Genomic DNA, 17491 nt, shown 5'->3' on the forward strand with positions numbered 1-17491 from the left:
TACCATAGCTCATGTTGGTGGCATGTCCCAGAGCATGTTCTGCCGTGTGCTGCATGATTTCTTAGAGGCCATGTAGCTTCACCTGGATGAGTTCATCCATTTCCCAACCCCTGAAATGTTGACTGGTGTCAAGCGTGGATTCTATGCCCTGGGAGGGATGCCCCATGTCATTGGGTCCATAGATGGGACACATGTGGCTTTGGTACCACCACAGGCACAGGAGGTAGCGTACAGGAATCGCAAGCACTACCACTCCATCAATGCCCTTGTGGTGTGTCTGTCCAACATGGTGATTTCACATGTCTGTGCTCGTTTTCCAGGATCAGCACACGATGCCTACATCATGAGGCGTAGCAGGGTGCCTGAAATGATGACGCAGCTGCGCAACGAACGAGCATGTGTTGTTGGTGGGTACACTCTGTCTGTCCTGTATTTTGCGTAGACTTCCAGCACGACCGCTTCTCCTGTCCTACTTATGTCCATGTGCTTTCCATGTAGGGGACGCTGGCTATCCCAACATGCCATGGCTGATCACACCTCTCCGCAACCCCATCACGCCGGCCCAGCTCCGCTACAACACCGCCCATGGCCGGACAAGGCGAGTGATAGAGAGGACATTTGGCCTCCTGAAGAGCCGATTCCGATGCCTCCACAAGACCGGCGGCGCCCTCCCATATGCCCCGGCAAAGGTCTGCAAAATCTTCATGGTCTGCTGCATGCTGCACAACATGGCATTGAGAAAGCTGTGCCACTCATCCTGGATCAAGATGATCAGGACCATCCACCCGTGGAGGACGAAGGTCTTGGCAATGGGGCTCGTGATGTGGAGGATGTGGTTCCGCAAGAGGACATCCGGACTCGGCTCAGACGCGACTTCTTTGCTTAGTGGTGAGTACCAGTGTCTGTGTGTGCACGCATTGGTCCCCGTGTGGCATGTGTTGCGATGTGTGTGTCCATCTGCATGCATGCCACGTGAGTCAGAGGTGTGTGTGGATGTGTCACTTGAGTGATGGTGGCAGTGATGTGTATTTCCCCAGTCATAATTGTGACCTGGCATGTTGTCATCCTTACATGTGTCGAGTACATGCACATGCAAGTGGCTGTGCTTTTTGTGGCTGACTTCTTGTGTGTCTCTATTCCCCAGGTACTTGCGCATGCCGTCTGCTGATTGCATTGTTGTGGCACTGCTATTCCTCATTGACACGTCATCGTGTGCTGACTCAGTGTTACACGCACGGACAAGTTTGGAAGTCTCCTTAGGGTAAGGGATGCATCAGGGGTGTATTGGGTGTGGCAGTTGTTTACGATGTATGCACACTGCCCCTGTCGATGTTTGGTTCCTCTGCAGACATGTCGCATCACCATGGTACACATGACATGCAGCTGGGTACACCTGAATAGATGGTCAGACTTGTTGACAGTCATCAGTGATGGGATTGTGGAATGTGATGATGGCATCAATGTGTGTTACACTGCCCTCGGACACATACGGTTTGCATTGGCTTGACATGGTGTGGGACTTCCACATCAGCCGATCAATGGTGTATGGCAGTCTCTCCGTGAGCAGCAGGGGGAGTTTAGCTGTTAGCCGACACTTGTGTGCCAGTTCCATGGCTACCACGCATTTGTGTTGCAGAAGGGGGGTGCCAGTGTTGGACCCACATGTTACTCCACATGACCCGTTCATGTGTACTCCGAGTTGCCTCTGCAATCCCGAATACATGACTAATAAAGGTGTCCCTATGCCTCCAAGGTGCCTCTTCTCAGTCAATGCTGGTGTGTTGCCACGGTGCATCCGGCATGTCTGGCATGGTTTTCCGTTATAGTGGCTATGTGTCTATGTGTAGAGTAGCAAGATGCAAGCTGTTTGTGTGGGATTAGACAGTGTATTGTGCATGATGTCCATGACTGTGTGGGTATTGTGACATGTGCCATCCCCATGCATCCAACGTTGGCCAGGCCACCATTCTCTGCATCCACCTGACTCAAGCTTGCAGGACATGGTTCTGCCACCTGTCCACACATACCTGGGTGCCCCACAGGACACTCCACATGATCCCTGACCTCTGCGCATGGCTGTCGCTGTACTCAATATGTCTGTCGGCACGGTTGTGCGGCCACCCCCTCAGCTGGTTGGGCCCATCACGGGTGTGTATGGTGCTCCATGTCTGTCTTGCCTAATACAATGTGACCCATGTGTGTCCTGTGCCAGACTCAGGCCCCAGGGTGTGGATGGTTGAAGTCAAATGAGAACTCAGGCATGGTTAGACTTTACAAGACACATGTAAGGTAATAATGCAATCAGTAGGCATCTTCTCTTTACGGTGTGACTTTTTATTTTGGTTGGGGTGGAGGGGGGGGGGGGTTTGGGGGTTTGACATGAGGGGCTTTCCGGTTGTGTGGAATCCAAAGTTCACTAGGGGAGTTGGTGTCCTTGCCATTAGAAATCCTCAGAGTCCATGCCACAGTCTTTGTCAACATTGGTCAGACAGTGACCAGAAAGTCCATGTGGCAGAGAATGTCTTTTGCTGCTGTGCTGCTGTTGCTCCAGTGGGCCAGGTGCCAGGCCAGGTGTCCTGGGAGATGGTGCTGTTGCGCCGACCCTCACGGTCTTTTCCGTGGACGACCCGCCCTCCTGCGGGGACCCTCAGAAGCAGGCCGTGACGATGTTTGGGATGCTCCGTCGGATGTCTCCTCCTCCTGATCCCTCCCCGTGGGTGGTGATGTTCTACGCCTGATGGCACAGGGAGGGTTGCCCATGTTGTCGGCCATCCGACGGAGTGTACTGTGAATTCCCGTGAACACCGTCACAAGCTCAGCCTGTCTGTCCTCCATCCGCCGTTGGTGTCGCAGTAGACAGGCATGTTGCTCCGCATGTTGCTGGGCCTGCTGGGTCTTGATCTCCTCGAGGATGGACACAACCTGGGCCATGCCCGTGGTGTCCTGCCGGTATGTGTCCAGGATGTTTCGGACATGGGAATATACCGGTTCCCCAGCCAACCGGTCAGGCTCTCGCCTCCGCCGTCCTTCACTCCCACCACCCCTGCCCACTTGCACCTGGCCTGCCCTTGTGGGCATATCGGGTCTCCGGGACCCCTGAGGGGTGGCATTGGCGTTGTCGCCTGCCTCCTCCTGGGTGCCCGGGACACCGTGTCCCTCCTGGCCAGCCTGGCTGCATTGTGGTGGTGGGGCAGGGATCCTGGGTGTCTCCTGGGATGTGGCAGGAGTGGGGGTGGTGGTTGGCCCAGTTGTACCTGACGCAGGTGCTGCAGGCCGTTGGACACCAGAGGGGCCAGGTTGGTCGGGTCGGGTTCGTCCACAGAGTGGTGAGAGTCGTCGCTGCCAGTGGCTCCGTCATCCCGCCGAGCCAGGTCCTGTGAGTCTTCCCCCCCAGTGTTGGGGGGTGATCCACGACGTTGACCTGTGTGTGAGAGAGACAATGGTAATTTTGTTCCATGCAACATCCATGTTTCATTGTTTTCAAAGTTGGCACATTTCCTCTGGGAATTTGGATATGTCTTGCATTCCACTCACAGTGCACTTGTGCATGGGTATGTCCCTTGGCCACAGCTTTTGCGACTTTACCTATGTGTGGCACAGTCTTACTTGCTGCGTCAATTGTGACTGCAGTCAGCAGTGGAGTGGGCAGGTGTGGCGAGCCATGCATTGGCGCCTTCCGTGTAGCACTGTACGTGTGCACATGGAGTTGTTCCACACACTTATATGATGCAGGTAGCTGTCGTTGTGCTCGTGCACAGGTTGTGACATGGCCCTGTGTTTTGCCATGGAGAAGAGGGGGGGTTCTGGCACTGGCCACCCTTGTCTACATGCACGCAGTCCACCTGCTGACGAGCAGACATTCCCACACACCACAAGGCTGATTTGCTCTCCCTGTGTGTCCCTTTCTCGCTCCCTCTCTGTCCCCCTCTCCCTCCCTCTGTGTGTCAGCCTCCTCCCTCTGTCCGTCTCCCTGTGTCTCCCTCCCTCTCTGTCTCCCTCTCCCTCCCTCTGTGTGTCAGCCTCCTCCCTCTGTCCGTCTCCCTGTGTCTCCCTCACTCTCTGTCCCCCTCTCCCTCCCTCTGTGTGTCACCCTCTGTCACCTCAGCCCAGCTTCCTGGGCACACACTGTTAGCAGATCTTTGAATGGCCCTTGGATTGTTGATGTGAGTTTGTTTCTGATCTCCAGGCACCCATTGGGTGTAGTGTCTGTGTGTGCGCTGCTGCTGTGGTGGTGTGTGCTGCCACTCTTTCACAGTGTTGGCTGTTCATTAGCTGCTGTCATGTGCAAAAAGTGCCTTCACCCCCATGTCTTAATGCAAGGCGTCCGCCATTTGCTGGCAAGTCTTTCCTGTGTGGGGACACACTGTTTGTCTGGCTGTGACCTAGGCCATATGGGCAGAGGGCATTGTTGTCTGCTTCTGAGTTGCACTATGTGATTTTTGTGGCCCACACTCCCGCCATCCGGCTTACCGTGTCTTGTGTTGGTGTTTTCCGTGGCCTGTGACTTGGCATTGTCCAGCTGGGTGCATGGGGCATGGTGGCGCCAGTGGCATGTGCGTGTTCATGGAGTGAGGTTGAGTCATGCGATAGCTTGGGGTGGTTGCGTGCCTGTTTGTGAGTTTGGTTGTGGATGACGTTCCCCCCATGTGAGGTGAGTTGTTTGTGTACTCACCCGGGTCTCGGAGTCCTTCCAATCCGTCCACTGCCACCACCGGCAGTATGGCCATCACCCTCTCCTCCCAGGGATGGTATTCTACGCGTCTGCGGGGCGGCCCTCCTCCAGTGACGTTGGCCTGGTTGTGTTCGTCGGTCATTTTGGCTCGGACCCTCCTCCGCAGATCGTACCACCTGGCTTGGCATTCATGCCTGGTCCTTCTGGTGTCCGCAACAGCATTCACAGCATCGATGATCGTCTGCCACATAGCTGTTTTTTCTGAAATGCTGGTCTGTCTGACCAATGTTCCAAAGAGGTGTGGCTCAACTCTGAGGATTTCATCGACAAGGACCTCCAACTCTCGGCTAGTGAACTTTGGATTCTTGTTAGTGGGCATGGTGAGGGGTGTGGGTGTGGATGGTGGGGGGGGGTGTGGATGGTTGTGGGTGTGTGGGTGTGGTTGTTTGGGTGTGCGTGTGTGAATGTGATGAGGGGGTGTTTGTGAAGGTGTGTGTGTGAAGGTGTGCAAGTGTAAGGTGTAGTAAAGGTTCTAGTATGGTGCTGTAGGTTGTCTGTGGGGTCTGGCAGCAGTGAGTCTGTTGCAAAGGCTCATGGTTTGTGTGTGTGGGCCCTTTTTATTGGTCCATTGGTGGGTGTGGCTGTGTTTGAACTTTGGGTGGGTGTGTTATAAGGAGTGGTTGTGTTTTGGGCCTCTGTTTTGGATTTTGGCAGTTGCAGGTCAGTGAATGTGTTGTTTTTGTGGTTGTTGGACATGTTTTGTGGCTTTGTGCCATTCGAATGGTGTATTCTTGTGTTGTTTTGCTTTGTCCTGGTTGTGTACGTGCGTTTTTAGCGTGTGTACGGTGTGTACATGGGCCATTTTGTTGTACAGTGCTGTCCTTGTGTCTGGCTTGGTACGACTCGTACATGTGCGATGTTGTGTGAAGTTGGTGATGTTGGGGCCTGGGGTGCGCTCCGTACTTAGAATGTTGGGGTGGGGGTACGCTCCATGCATACGCGGGTGGGGGTACGCGTCGTGCATACAAGGTTGGGGTGGGGGTACGGTCCGTACATACACGGTTGGGGTGGGGGTACGCTCCATACGTACGCGGGTGAGGGTACGGGTCGTACATACACGGTTGGGGTGGGGGTACGGGTCATACATACACGGTTGGGGTGGGGGTACGGGTCATACATACGCGGGTGAGGGTACGGGTCGTACATACATGGTTGGGGTGGGGGTACGCTCCACACATACGCGGGTGAGGGTACGGGTCGTACATACACGGGTGGGGGTACGACTCGAACGTACACGGTTGTACATACACGGGGGGTACGACACGTACACGGGTGTACATACACGGGTGGGGGTACGACTCGAACGTACACGGGTGTACATACACGGGGGTATGACACGTACACGGGTGTACATACACGGCCGGGGGTACGACTCAAACGTACACGGGTGTACATACACGGGGGTATGACACGTACACGGGTGTACATACACGGCCGGGGGTACGACTCAAACGTACACGGGTGTACATACACGGGGGGTACGACATGTACACGGGTGTACATACACGGGTGGGGGTATGACTCGAACGTACACGGGTGTACATACACGGGGGGTACGACACGTACACGGGTGTACATACACGGGTGGGGGTACGACTCGAACGTACACGGGTGTACATACAGGGGGGGTACGACACGTACACGGGTGTACATACACGGGTGGGGGTACGACTCGAACGTACACGGGTGTACATACACGGGGGTACGAAACGTACACGGGTGTACATACACGGGTGGGGCTACGACTCGAACGTACACGGGTGTACATACACGGGGGGTACGACACGTACACGGGTGTACATACACGGGGGGGGTACGACTCGAACGTACGGGGGCTTGGGGGGGGCCGACGCGTATGCGGGCACATGTCTCCATGGTTGCTATGGGTGTTCGGTGCGGACAGTGTTTTTTCCATACGGTTGTAACATCGGACGCACGGGATGGATCGTGATTCCGCGGTCGGACTTCACTTTTCACATTTGTACGGTAAATCTTCCGGGGACGTGTCGGACACATTTTCCGACCCGAGGACGTGTGGGGAATTATTCCCAATGCGATTCGTATGGTCTTTTTCCCATGCGAATCGTAATTGGCAGTTTGTACGGCACTTGTACGATTCGTACGGGAAAAAGACCGGATACGAGTCGTACGGGGAATTTTTTTACCGGTTCGTAATCGGCACCCAAGTGTTCAGAGTAATTGGTGTAGATGTGAAACATCTCCTTGAGAGAAGGCTGGCTGACACTTTTAGTGACTTTGGCACTGCAACATGTTCCATGTTAGAATGCTTGCCACTTGGTAAGCAAAGAAAAGTTGAGGAGCAATTCAGGAAATTTAAATTTACAATGCATGAGTAATGGCTTTCCATGATGCATAGAATGTCCAATCACCAACCATAAGGAAAAGTATTTTCTATGACAATCTGTCCTAGACAAAGCCTGCACTACCAAGAAAACTCTGTCACAAGTGTGTTTAGTATCGTTTGGTGTAAGAAACAAATCTCAGAAAACTTCATCAAGTAAACAAACTCAACACTCCATGATAAACTGATATACATTCACATAAACATGAAAACAAGGTTTCAATCCAACGTAGTTCATTGCTTCTTTTATTCAAAAGCGTGTTTGGTTGATCAATGTTGAACTTCACATTGCATGCATGTAGTAAAAACTCGAAGATTATTGTTCCCAATGCATTTCGGGTGTGTCATACACCCTTCGTCAGGGGAAATCTACAACAAGCATATATACACTAAATTAGTAAAGCAAACTACTTCATTGAATGGTGTGGTGACCGGCCTCTCATTTGCCGGGAGAAACAGAAACATTGGCAATGAATACATATAGTTTCTTGCACAAAAACAACTTGATAAGTGATGTCACAGTAAATGCAAAGTTGTAGCCTGACAAACATACCCAGTTGTAGCAACCGAAAATCGCAAAAGTCAAACAAAGATCAGTGAAAGGAGGATATAAAGGGAAGTGAATAAAAGAGTGACCATTCTGCCCATGCCAGTGAACAAGGTAACAATTAATTGAGTGGGTATAGGAGCAATGTGCACCATTCCTGTGTGAATAACACAAAAGTCCACTCTTAGTGTAGATACCTTTTATCGTTCACAAGTTCAACCGATTCTCTGTTTGCTACTGCTGCTAATCCAATAGATTTAGCGCGGTTGGCACGTGGGATATCTGTAAGTTATGACACTAAGAGGAAGGATAATCCAACTGGGATTGTGTAAAAAGGACTATAGGTGGCCTACCAAAGGACTCTAGGCTTACCTATCTGTACTTAAGTCGAATATCAAGACGAGTATTATTCTATCTGCAGAAAAACACCCAAAATTGTCCTGTTAAAAAGATGTAAAAAAATGTAAATAAAACCTCGCTTTAATTCTACAATGGGATTCCAAATTACCCTAGTTCTTCACCACCGGTGTGATTCAAAACCATGCATCTCACCTTGTTACTTGTACAATGGCTAGGACATGGAAATGGAAATATGCGTGAGCTACATGTCCTCACTGCGCCAAAAAATACATAGAGGTAGAGTTAAGTGCGACCAAGATTAAAAACAGAGGTAAATACCCCCCGCTATGCGAGTCTATATAGGTGGCTCTGAACTTACTTGATAAACGGATGAAGGCAGCATACAGTGTAATCTTGATATGCGAACAATTATCCCTCAGTTCTTTCCCGCTTATAAACTTTCCGTTGGTTTCGTGTTCACGCTAGAATTGCTAAGCATCAAGATAGGACTAATGTGTGTGTTGAGCTGACATGCGCGGCGGCCATATTGATTTGTGTGTACATTTAACATTCGTAAGCAGAAAGGTCACACAAAGTAAATGAATGTCAATAAAGTGAGAAAAGTGAAGGCAAGAATCAGAAAATCAGATTACACCAATGAATCATAAAGCGCAAGTGACAGTAATTACTGTAACTTGTACTAAATGGACAATATTGCTGTATTACACACATATTATCTTAACGAACACCTGGAATGATGTGGATCTTAAATACTGTCAGAGCCTGCTCTACTTCCCAATTATTGAAAACATTCTTTTGTATATACATATGTTAGTGCTGATGCTGAATGACAATTATTTTGAAACAATTATACAAATGGTTATACACTTATAGAGGCTATTCATCTGGTTACGTAAAACGAATTGCTCACTTAAAAAATCCCTGGTTTTCATCCCTTATGAATGTCAAACAGTTCAGAGTAATACATCTGATTGTCAAACCAATGATTCACATAGAGAATGCCCCTCGTGCCAATATGAGTGTTAAGCAATTATATTTTTTAATTGTATTCGGTTGCAACAAACAATAAGCTCGCATTAAAAAACTTAATTATCATCCCTTGTGAATAACAAACTGTTTGAAGCTATACATCTGGTTATAAAACAAATGATTCACATGAAAAATCCCTAGTTCTCATCCTTTGTGCATAATTAGGTACGTAAACAATATATAAAAAATACATCAGGCCCAAAAGATTCCGTTTTCTTGACAGTAACAATTACTAAATGTGAATAATCAAACGGAGATTATTAGATCTTTTGTACGCAAATATAGGAGGATTTTGAAAAAGTTCTTTGAAGTCAGGTTCTGTTTGTAATATATCCCAACGTCATAGAATAATCTTCTTAATTGCTGCCGACTGGGTGGAAAATGTGGATACATAGACCTCCAGTTTGAGTTGTGGTTTCGATTTTTTCTCTAAAAGCACTTCTCTTGTAATCTCTTCTACTCGTTTAACAGAAGTTTCAATCACCTCACTTGGATAGCCTCGATCCAAAAAGTTCTTTTTGGATTCAACCAATGCTTGTGTGAATTGATTTTCATTAGATGAGATACGTTTTATTCGTAAAAATTGTGAAAAGGGTAAATGTTTTTTGAGAGTGTCAGGATGAAAACTACTGTAATGTAGTGTACTGTTGCGGTCAGTTGACTTTTTGTGAACCGAGGTGTTGATGTTTAAACCATCCACTTCTAAGCAAACGTCCAAATAAGAGATTTTATGGGCATCAAGTGTGTAGGTAAATTGAATTCTCTGATTTTTGGTGTTCAAGTCCCTCAGTTTGGTTTCAAGAGAGTGTTTAGAACCCTGCCAGATGATGAAGATGTCATCAATGTATCTGCGATACATAATCAACTGGTCAGTCCAAGAGGGTTCATTCAAAACATATTCCTGCTCAAATTTCATCATGAAAGTGTTCGCATAGCTCGGTGCTCCTGCAAAACCCATAGAAGTACCGTGGGTCTGCAATAAGAACCTGTCTTTCCAGCTAAAGTAGTTGTTAAATAGGCTGAATTGCAGCAATTGTAAGAGAAAAACTTTATTGGCAGCTATATCATCTTGATGTAACAATGCCCACTCAATGGCCTCAATTCCCTCAGAGTGTGGTATGGAAGTATGCAGAGATACCACATCCACAGTACCTAGCCAGATCTCCTTCATTGGTGGCAGTTGGAGGTCCCTAATCAGTTTTAGGAAGTGTGTAGTATCTTGCACATATGTGGTACCTGACTGTACAAACGGTTGTAAAAAAGTGTCTATGTACTGCCCCAATGGTTCATGAATGGAATTGCATCCTGATACTATGGGTCGAAATGGTGGATCTTCCAAATTTTTATGAATCTTAGGTAACATGTAAATTGTGGGCCTGCGAGGGAACTTGGTGTACAAGTAAGCACGTGTTTTCTCTGTGATCCATTTCATGTCTAGTGCGTATGTCAGTATATTCCATAAAGAATCCTGAAACTCTTTGGTAGGATCATGGTTGAGGGGAAGATATGTGGGTGAAAACCAGGGATTTTTTAAGTGAGCCATTCGTTTTACGTAACCAGATGAATAGCCTCTATAAGTGTATAACCATTTGTATAATTGCTTCAACATAATTGTCATTCAGCATCAGCACTAACATATGTATATACAAAAGAATGTTTTCACTAATTGGGAAGTAGAGCAGGCTCTGACAGTATTTAAGATCCACATCATTCCAGGTGTTCGTTAAGATAATATGTGTGTAATACAGCAATATTTTCCATTTAGTACAAGTTACAGTAATTACTGTCACTTGCGCTTTATGATTCATTTGTGTAATCTGATTTTCTGATTCTTGCCTTCACTTTTCTCACTTTATTCACATTCATTTAGTCTGTGTGACCTTTCTGCTTACGAATGTTAAATGTACACACAAATCAATATGGCCGCCGCGCATGTCAGCTCAACACACACATTAGTCCTATCTTGATGCTTAGCAATTCTAGCGTGAACACGAAAGCGACGGAAAGTTTATAAGCGGGAAAGAACTGAGGGATAATTGTTCGCATATCAAGATTACACTGTATGCCGCCTTCATCCATTTATCAAGTAAGTTCAGAGCCACCTATATAGACTCGCATAGCGGGGGGTATCTACCCCTGTTTTTAATCTTGGTCGCACTTAACTCTACCTCTATGTATTTTATGGCACAGTGAGGACATGTAGCTCACGTATATTTCCATTTCCATGTCCTAGCCGTTGTAGAAGTAACAAGGCGAGATGCATGGTTGTGAATCACACCGGTGGTGAAGAACTAGGGTAATTTGGAATCCCATTGTAGAATTAAAGCGAGGTTTTATTTACATTTTTTTACATCTTGTTAACAGGACAATTTTGGGCGTTTTTCTGCATATAGAATAATACTCGTCTTGATATTCGACTTAAGTACAGATAGGTACGCCTAGAGTCCTTTGGTAGACCACCTATAGTCCTTTTTACACAATCCCAGTTGGATTATCCTGACTCTTAGTGTCATAATTTACAGATATCCCACGTGCCAACCGCACTAAATCTATTGGATTAGCAGCAGTAGCAAACAGAGAATCGGTTGAACTCGTGAGCGATAAAAGGTATCTACACTAAGAGTGGACTTTTGTGTGATTCACACAGGAATGGTGCACATTGCTCCTATACCCACTCAATTAATTGTTACCTTGTTCACTGGCATGGGCAGAACGGTCACTCTTTTATTCACTTCCCTTTATATCCTCCTTTCACTGATCTTTGTTTGACTTTTGCGATTTTTGGTTGCTACAACTGGGTATGTTTGTCAGGCTACAACTTTGCATTTACTGTGACATCGCTTATCAAGTTGTTTTTGTGCAAGAAACTATATGTATACATTGCCAATGTTTCCGTTTCTCCCGGCAAATGAGAGGCCGGTCACCACACAATTCAATGAAGTAGTTTGATTTACTAATTTAGTGTATATATGCTTGTTGGAGATTTCCCCTGACGAAGTGTGTATGACACACCCGAAATGCATTGGGAACAATAATCTTCGAGTTTTTACTACATGCATGCAATGTGAAGTTCAACATTGATCAACCAAACACGCTTTTGAATAAAAGAAGCAATGAACTACGTTGGATTGAAACCTTGTTTTCATGTTTATGTATATCAGTTTATCATGGAGTGTTGAGTTTGTTTACTTGATGAAGTTTTCTGAGATTTGTTTCTTACACCAAATGATACTAAACACACTTGTGACAGAGTTTTCTTGGTAGTGCAGGCTTTGTCTAGGAGAGGTTGTCTTAGAAAATACTTTTCTTTTTGAACCAGTGGTTTGGTAGAACCACTACAAAGGCAGCACACCCACACAGACTAACTAACACAACCTTTCTTTAAATAGGATTACTAGGATTGACAGGAGTGCATCACAGCTGATAGATTTTTACATTTACATCCCCAACCATGGCATTTGAAGTCATTGAAGCCTCACAGTGGTACTCTACACAAGTTCTAGATCTCTTCCGCGAAGGGGAATTTTCTGCAGACTTTCAAAAGTACTGCTTCATTTTTTACCTCTTCAATAACTCTGAGTGCATATGTGCCCAGTTCAATGCATTTGTTACAGAATGAGTCCCAGAGAATCACAATCTTCAGTGTACCAGTATTGGTATGGAAAGCTATATAGGTGGCCAGAGCTGTGTACTGGCTGTTTTGGCGTTGCCCGTCTCAAGTGCCATGGACTTTACACAGATAAAAGTTTACCTGGGAAGGAAAGAGTGATCGTGCATGACCAAAGACTCACTGAAGAAGTATTGTATGGTGTAGTACAATAAGTTTGATTTGCAAAACTGTATTTGGACCTCACATACACTAAGTACACGGTATAGATGCCATGCACTAACAGTGCAGAAAGCAAGCAATAATAAAAGTAAAACATTCCATAAACACTGAAAAAACACTGTTTCTGTTGTCTTTTATGAAAAGGAAATGTGTAATCACTGATAACCATCTTTTTTTAAGGTATTGAAATCACTGAAAAACCCCACCAGAATTTACCAAAAATAGAAACTGAAATCAGAAAAGCCTACTTATGAGCAAAGAACCCCACAAAGTAAGTAGCATTTAAAAAATACATATATACCCCAGCATGCAATCTGGGTTACAGCCACCATGTCTGAGGATTAGTAAACCTTCAAGAAGCCAAGATTAAGTATAAGAGCCCAAATGGCATGGAGATAATGTTGCACCAAGTCAAAAAATAAGGGCTTGGGGGAAAACCAGGGATGAACCTTTCAAGTTTCATATCAGAACCTGAAAGGACTTTTGGTTATGAAGAGGGACGGATTTGGAAAACCGCCCACGTGGCCAGATGTAAGAAATGGTTTGTCCCATTTTGTGTCTGTGAGGAAATGTGTTAGTTCATATGGACCGTGGTTTCTTAGCATAGGAGACTGGACATTGACTTCATGCCCATGTACCTGCTTCTGCTTACTTAAAACGCGGGAGATTGATGAAAAACAGCAGAAAGCTTCCAGGACAAAGAAAGACACACAATAGTGGCAGTGGAGTTCATAACTTTTTAAGCAGTGGCTCTGCCTTGAGTGTCTGCCTGGGTGGTAAAGTCCTAAGATTAATAGGAGTCTTAGGGGTTTAATCGCCTGGGATAGGAAGACAGTATGTGAAATCAGGAAACTTGTTATGGATCAAATCTTAAGCCACTGTAGATCAGGCTGTACACTGGAAGTAAAGAGAAAGACAGAATTGATGGACGGAATGTTATGTTATGTTATGTTATGTTAATGGGTTTTATAGAGCGCGACAGCTGCCTCAGCTAAGAGGCGTCCCAGCGCTAAGCAACAAAAGAGCCGAACACAAATAACACTGAAGGCCTACAAGGAGGGGAACAAAAATGTCTTAATGGCTTTTCTAAAATGAAAGTAGTTGGTGAGCCCACGAATACAAGCCGGCAAAGAGTTCAACAGAATAGCAGCTCTATTGCAAAAAGAGCGCCCACCAGCTCTGACTCTGCTCACCCGGGGAACCACCACCAAACATTGTCCCATAGATCGAAGTGATCGTGTAGGAGTGTAAGGTAGAAGAAGGTCAGACAGAACTTGTGGAGATGCCAATTTCAGAATTTTAAAGGCGATACACAATGCCTTAAACTCAATTTGCCTGGCCATAGGCAGCCAGTGAAGGCGGCGAATTGCACTGGTCACTGAACAAGTTCTGCGCAGGCCAAAAAGCGATCTTACGGCCGCATTCTGGACTCTCTGTAGCCTCTGAACTTTGGATTTATTTGCTCCCAGATACAGCAAGCAGGCATAGTCCAGCCAGAACAAATCAAAACATTCACCCCCAGTCAAGAGATCTGGGTTAAATCCATCATTATTTTGCTCACCATGCCACCCCAGTTTAGACCTGCCCATATGCAAATCAGTCTTGACCCTGTGCCTTAATGGGAACAGTCCAGCCAGGTCCTCCCTGGACCGGAAACAAGCATCCTAGGACCGGTTTCAGGGTTTCACCCCTCTTCAGCCAGGATAGCTTGATTCCAGTGACACCGTGAGCCCGGGACCCACATCTGCGCATACCCGGCGCACTTAGGGCGAAAAAGCAAAACACACACAATTGATGGACGGAATGCAGAACAAATCAAAACATTCACCCCCAGTCAAGAGATCTGGGTTAAATCCATCATTCTTTTGCTTACCATCCCACCCCAGTTTAGACCTGGTCATATGCAAATCAGTCTTGACCCTGTGCCTCACGGTGAACAGTCCAGCCCGAACTGCCAAGCCAGGTCCTCCCTGGACTGGAAACAAGCATCCTAGGACCGGTTTCGGGGTTTCACCCCTCTTCAGCCAGGATAGCTTAATTACAGAAGCACAGTGAGCCCGGGACTTACGTCTGGGCATACCCGGCACACTTAGGGCGAGAAAGCAAAAGACACACAATTGATTGACGGAATGCAGAACAAATCAAAACATTCACCCCCAGTCAGGAGATCTGGGTTAAATCCATCTTTCTTTTGCTCACCATGCCACCCCAGTTTAGACCTGGCCATATGCAAATCAGTCTTGACCCTGTGGCTCATGGGAACAGTCCAGCCCCAACTGCCAAGCCAGGTCCTCCCTGGACCGGAAACAAGCATCCTAGGACCGGTTTCGGGGTTTCACCCCTCTTCAGCCAGGATAGCTTGATTCCAGTGGCACAGTGAGCCCGGGACCCACGTCTGGGCATACCCGGCGCACTTAGGGCGAGAAAGCAAAAAACACGAAATTGATGGACGGAATGCAGAACAAACCAAAACATTCACCCCCAGTCAAGAGATCTGGGTTAAATCCATAATTCTTTTACTCACCATGCCACCCTAGTTAAGACCTGGCCATATGCAAATCAGTCTTGACCCTGTGCCTCATGGGAACAGTCCAGCCCGAGCTGCCAAGCCAGGTCCTCCCTGGACCGAAAACAAGCATCCTAGGCCCGGTTTCAGGGTTTCACCCCTCTTCAGCCAGGATAGCTTGATTCCAGTGGCACAGTGAGCCTGGGACCCACGTCTGGGCATACCCGGCGCACTTAGGGCGAGAAAGCAAAAGACACACAATTGATGGGCGGAATGCAGAACATATCAAAACATTCATCCCCAGTCAAGAGAGCTGGGTTAAATTCATAATTCTTTTGCTCACCATGCCACCCCAGTTTAGACCTGGCCATATGCAAATCAGTCTTGACCCTGTGCCTCATGGGAACAGTCCAGCCCGAACTGCCAAGCCAGGTCCTCCCTGGACCAGAAACAAGCATCCTAGGACCGGAAGTAAAGACACATTGCCATGACTTTAATGAACTTTAGCAAATCTTTTTCCAACCTTCTGAGAGAAGCAGAGCATTCCAAATAGTAGGACGATTCTAGATGGATAGATCTGCTACCCAATCTTATACATTTTATAAGGCAGATAGCCAGTAGGTTAGCAGGCAGAGACATATGAAATCGATCCTTTGCTGGACTGCAAGACAACTTAGATTCCTTCAAGCCTCAGATATGAGATCAAATTTGCTAATCTGCCAAACCAGTCACACTGATGCATTGTGCATTCACTGCAATGTAACCATACTTGATACAGATAAGCCTAAATCTATAGGGTCACAGACAGGCCTAGAAAAATCTACTAGCCCACTTGCAATGGCGAGTCAGATTGTATCAGACTGAGCTATTTTAGTGCCTACTGGCCCACTCTTGAAAGAGAGCTCAAGCAGTCAAAGAACAGGTGTTCTGCTCATTCAGAAAGTGAATGAGGAATAAAGATACCTTTGAATCTTGTTTTTATCGTTTCGCATTTGCTGCACCAAATGCATAATGAGAGAGGTCAAAAGTCAGCTTAGGTCTTCTAACAAATTGCTGCTTATTTTATCCTGAAGATTAATGTTTACCTTTTCTTTCTCTGACTGCAAAGATAGAGGATTTTGTAAGTGTCAATTGTGCTGGACACATCACTTTTTTAAATTACTTGTAAATAAACAGTACAAATATTTTGAAATATATTTCAGTACTTAGAAACATCACTTGCCTGTAATTCTGAAATGAGATGGAAACAAAGATTTTAATAGGATCAAAACAAATCAGAATACTTTACTTGGTGATGTGCAAATGATAAATATTTACTGAAACCCACTTTCCAAACATTATTGTTTGTACGCTAAATAGTTTTATTAGTAAAACTGCATGTGAGTGGGAAACTTTGTAGCCATTTCAACAAAAGTGTTTGTCTGCAAATGACAGAACACCACCACATCATGCTTTAGTAATATATTTATTAAAAGTGCTAGTTTTTAAACATGAACTGAGAAACATTCCTGCCCCTGCCTTGATGACAATGCTATTAGGGAACTAAGAGGCAAGTCAGGGGTCATGTGTACCCTACACGTGGGCTAGATTTTTATAATACATGGATTAAATGTAGTTGATTAAATTAAACAAAAGAGTGTTTTGTATAGCAGATATGCTAAACTTGCATATTTGAAGGGGTTCTCGTATGTAATAATGAAGAAAAAGGTGACTATGAAATAAAATATTTTTCTAGGATCATACAATTTGAAACAAGTTTACGGGTAAAGTGCATTACAGTTAGGTTGAGTAGATTATTCAAGGCACTATACCTACAGGTCTGGTAACATTTGTCTGATTTTTAGAGGCCCGATGGTACTCAAGCTTTGATATCATGCACAAAGATCTGCCGGAAAAGTAGAAAGAGCATGTCTTAGGATGTGGAGCTTGAGCTACAAATTGTGTTGGTTTGTGCTTTGTATTAGCTTGCAGTCTAATGCTACTCCTAGGGATTTAGGAAGGGGTGGGAGCACACTGCTTCACCTCCCAGCACAGTTCGCCTCTTAGCATTATGGTAAATGCAGTTCTTAATACATGCTTACTTGAGATATTACTGCAGTGTTCCACCAAAGTTGGTGCAGGTTAGT

The 17491-nt window shown here is 46.2% G+C and overlaps 1 protein-coding gene across 1 annotated transcript in view; it reads right to left on the reverse strand.

The window, feature by feature from the left end:
• Positions 1-17491, reverse strand: part of LOC146809404 (bifunctional polynucleotide phosphatase/kinase-like) — a 104743-nt gene that overhangs the window by 16112 nt on the left and 71140 nt on the right.

This window comes from Triturus cristatus, chromosome 7 (genome assembly GCF_964204655.1).
Source record: "Triturus cristatus chromosome 7, aTriCri1.1, whole genome shotgun sequence".
Classification (NCBI taxonomy): domain Eukaryota; kingdom Metazoa; phylum Chordata; class Amphibia; order Caudata; family Salamandridae; genus Triturus; species Triturus cristatus.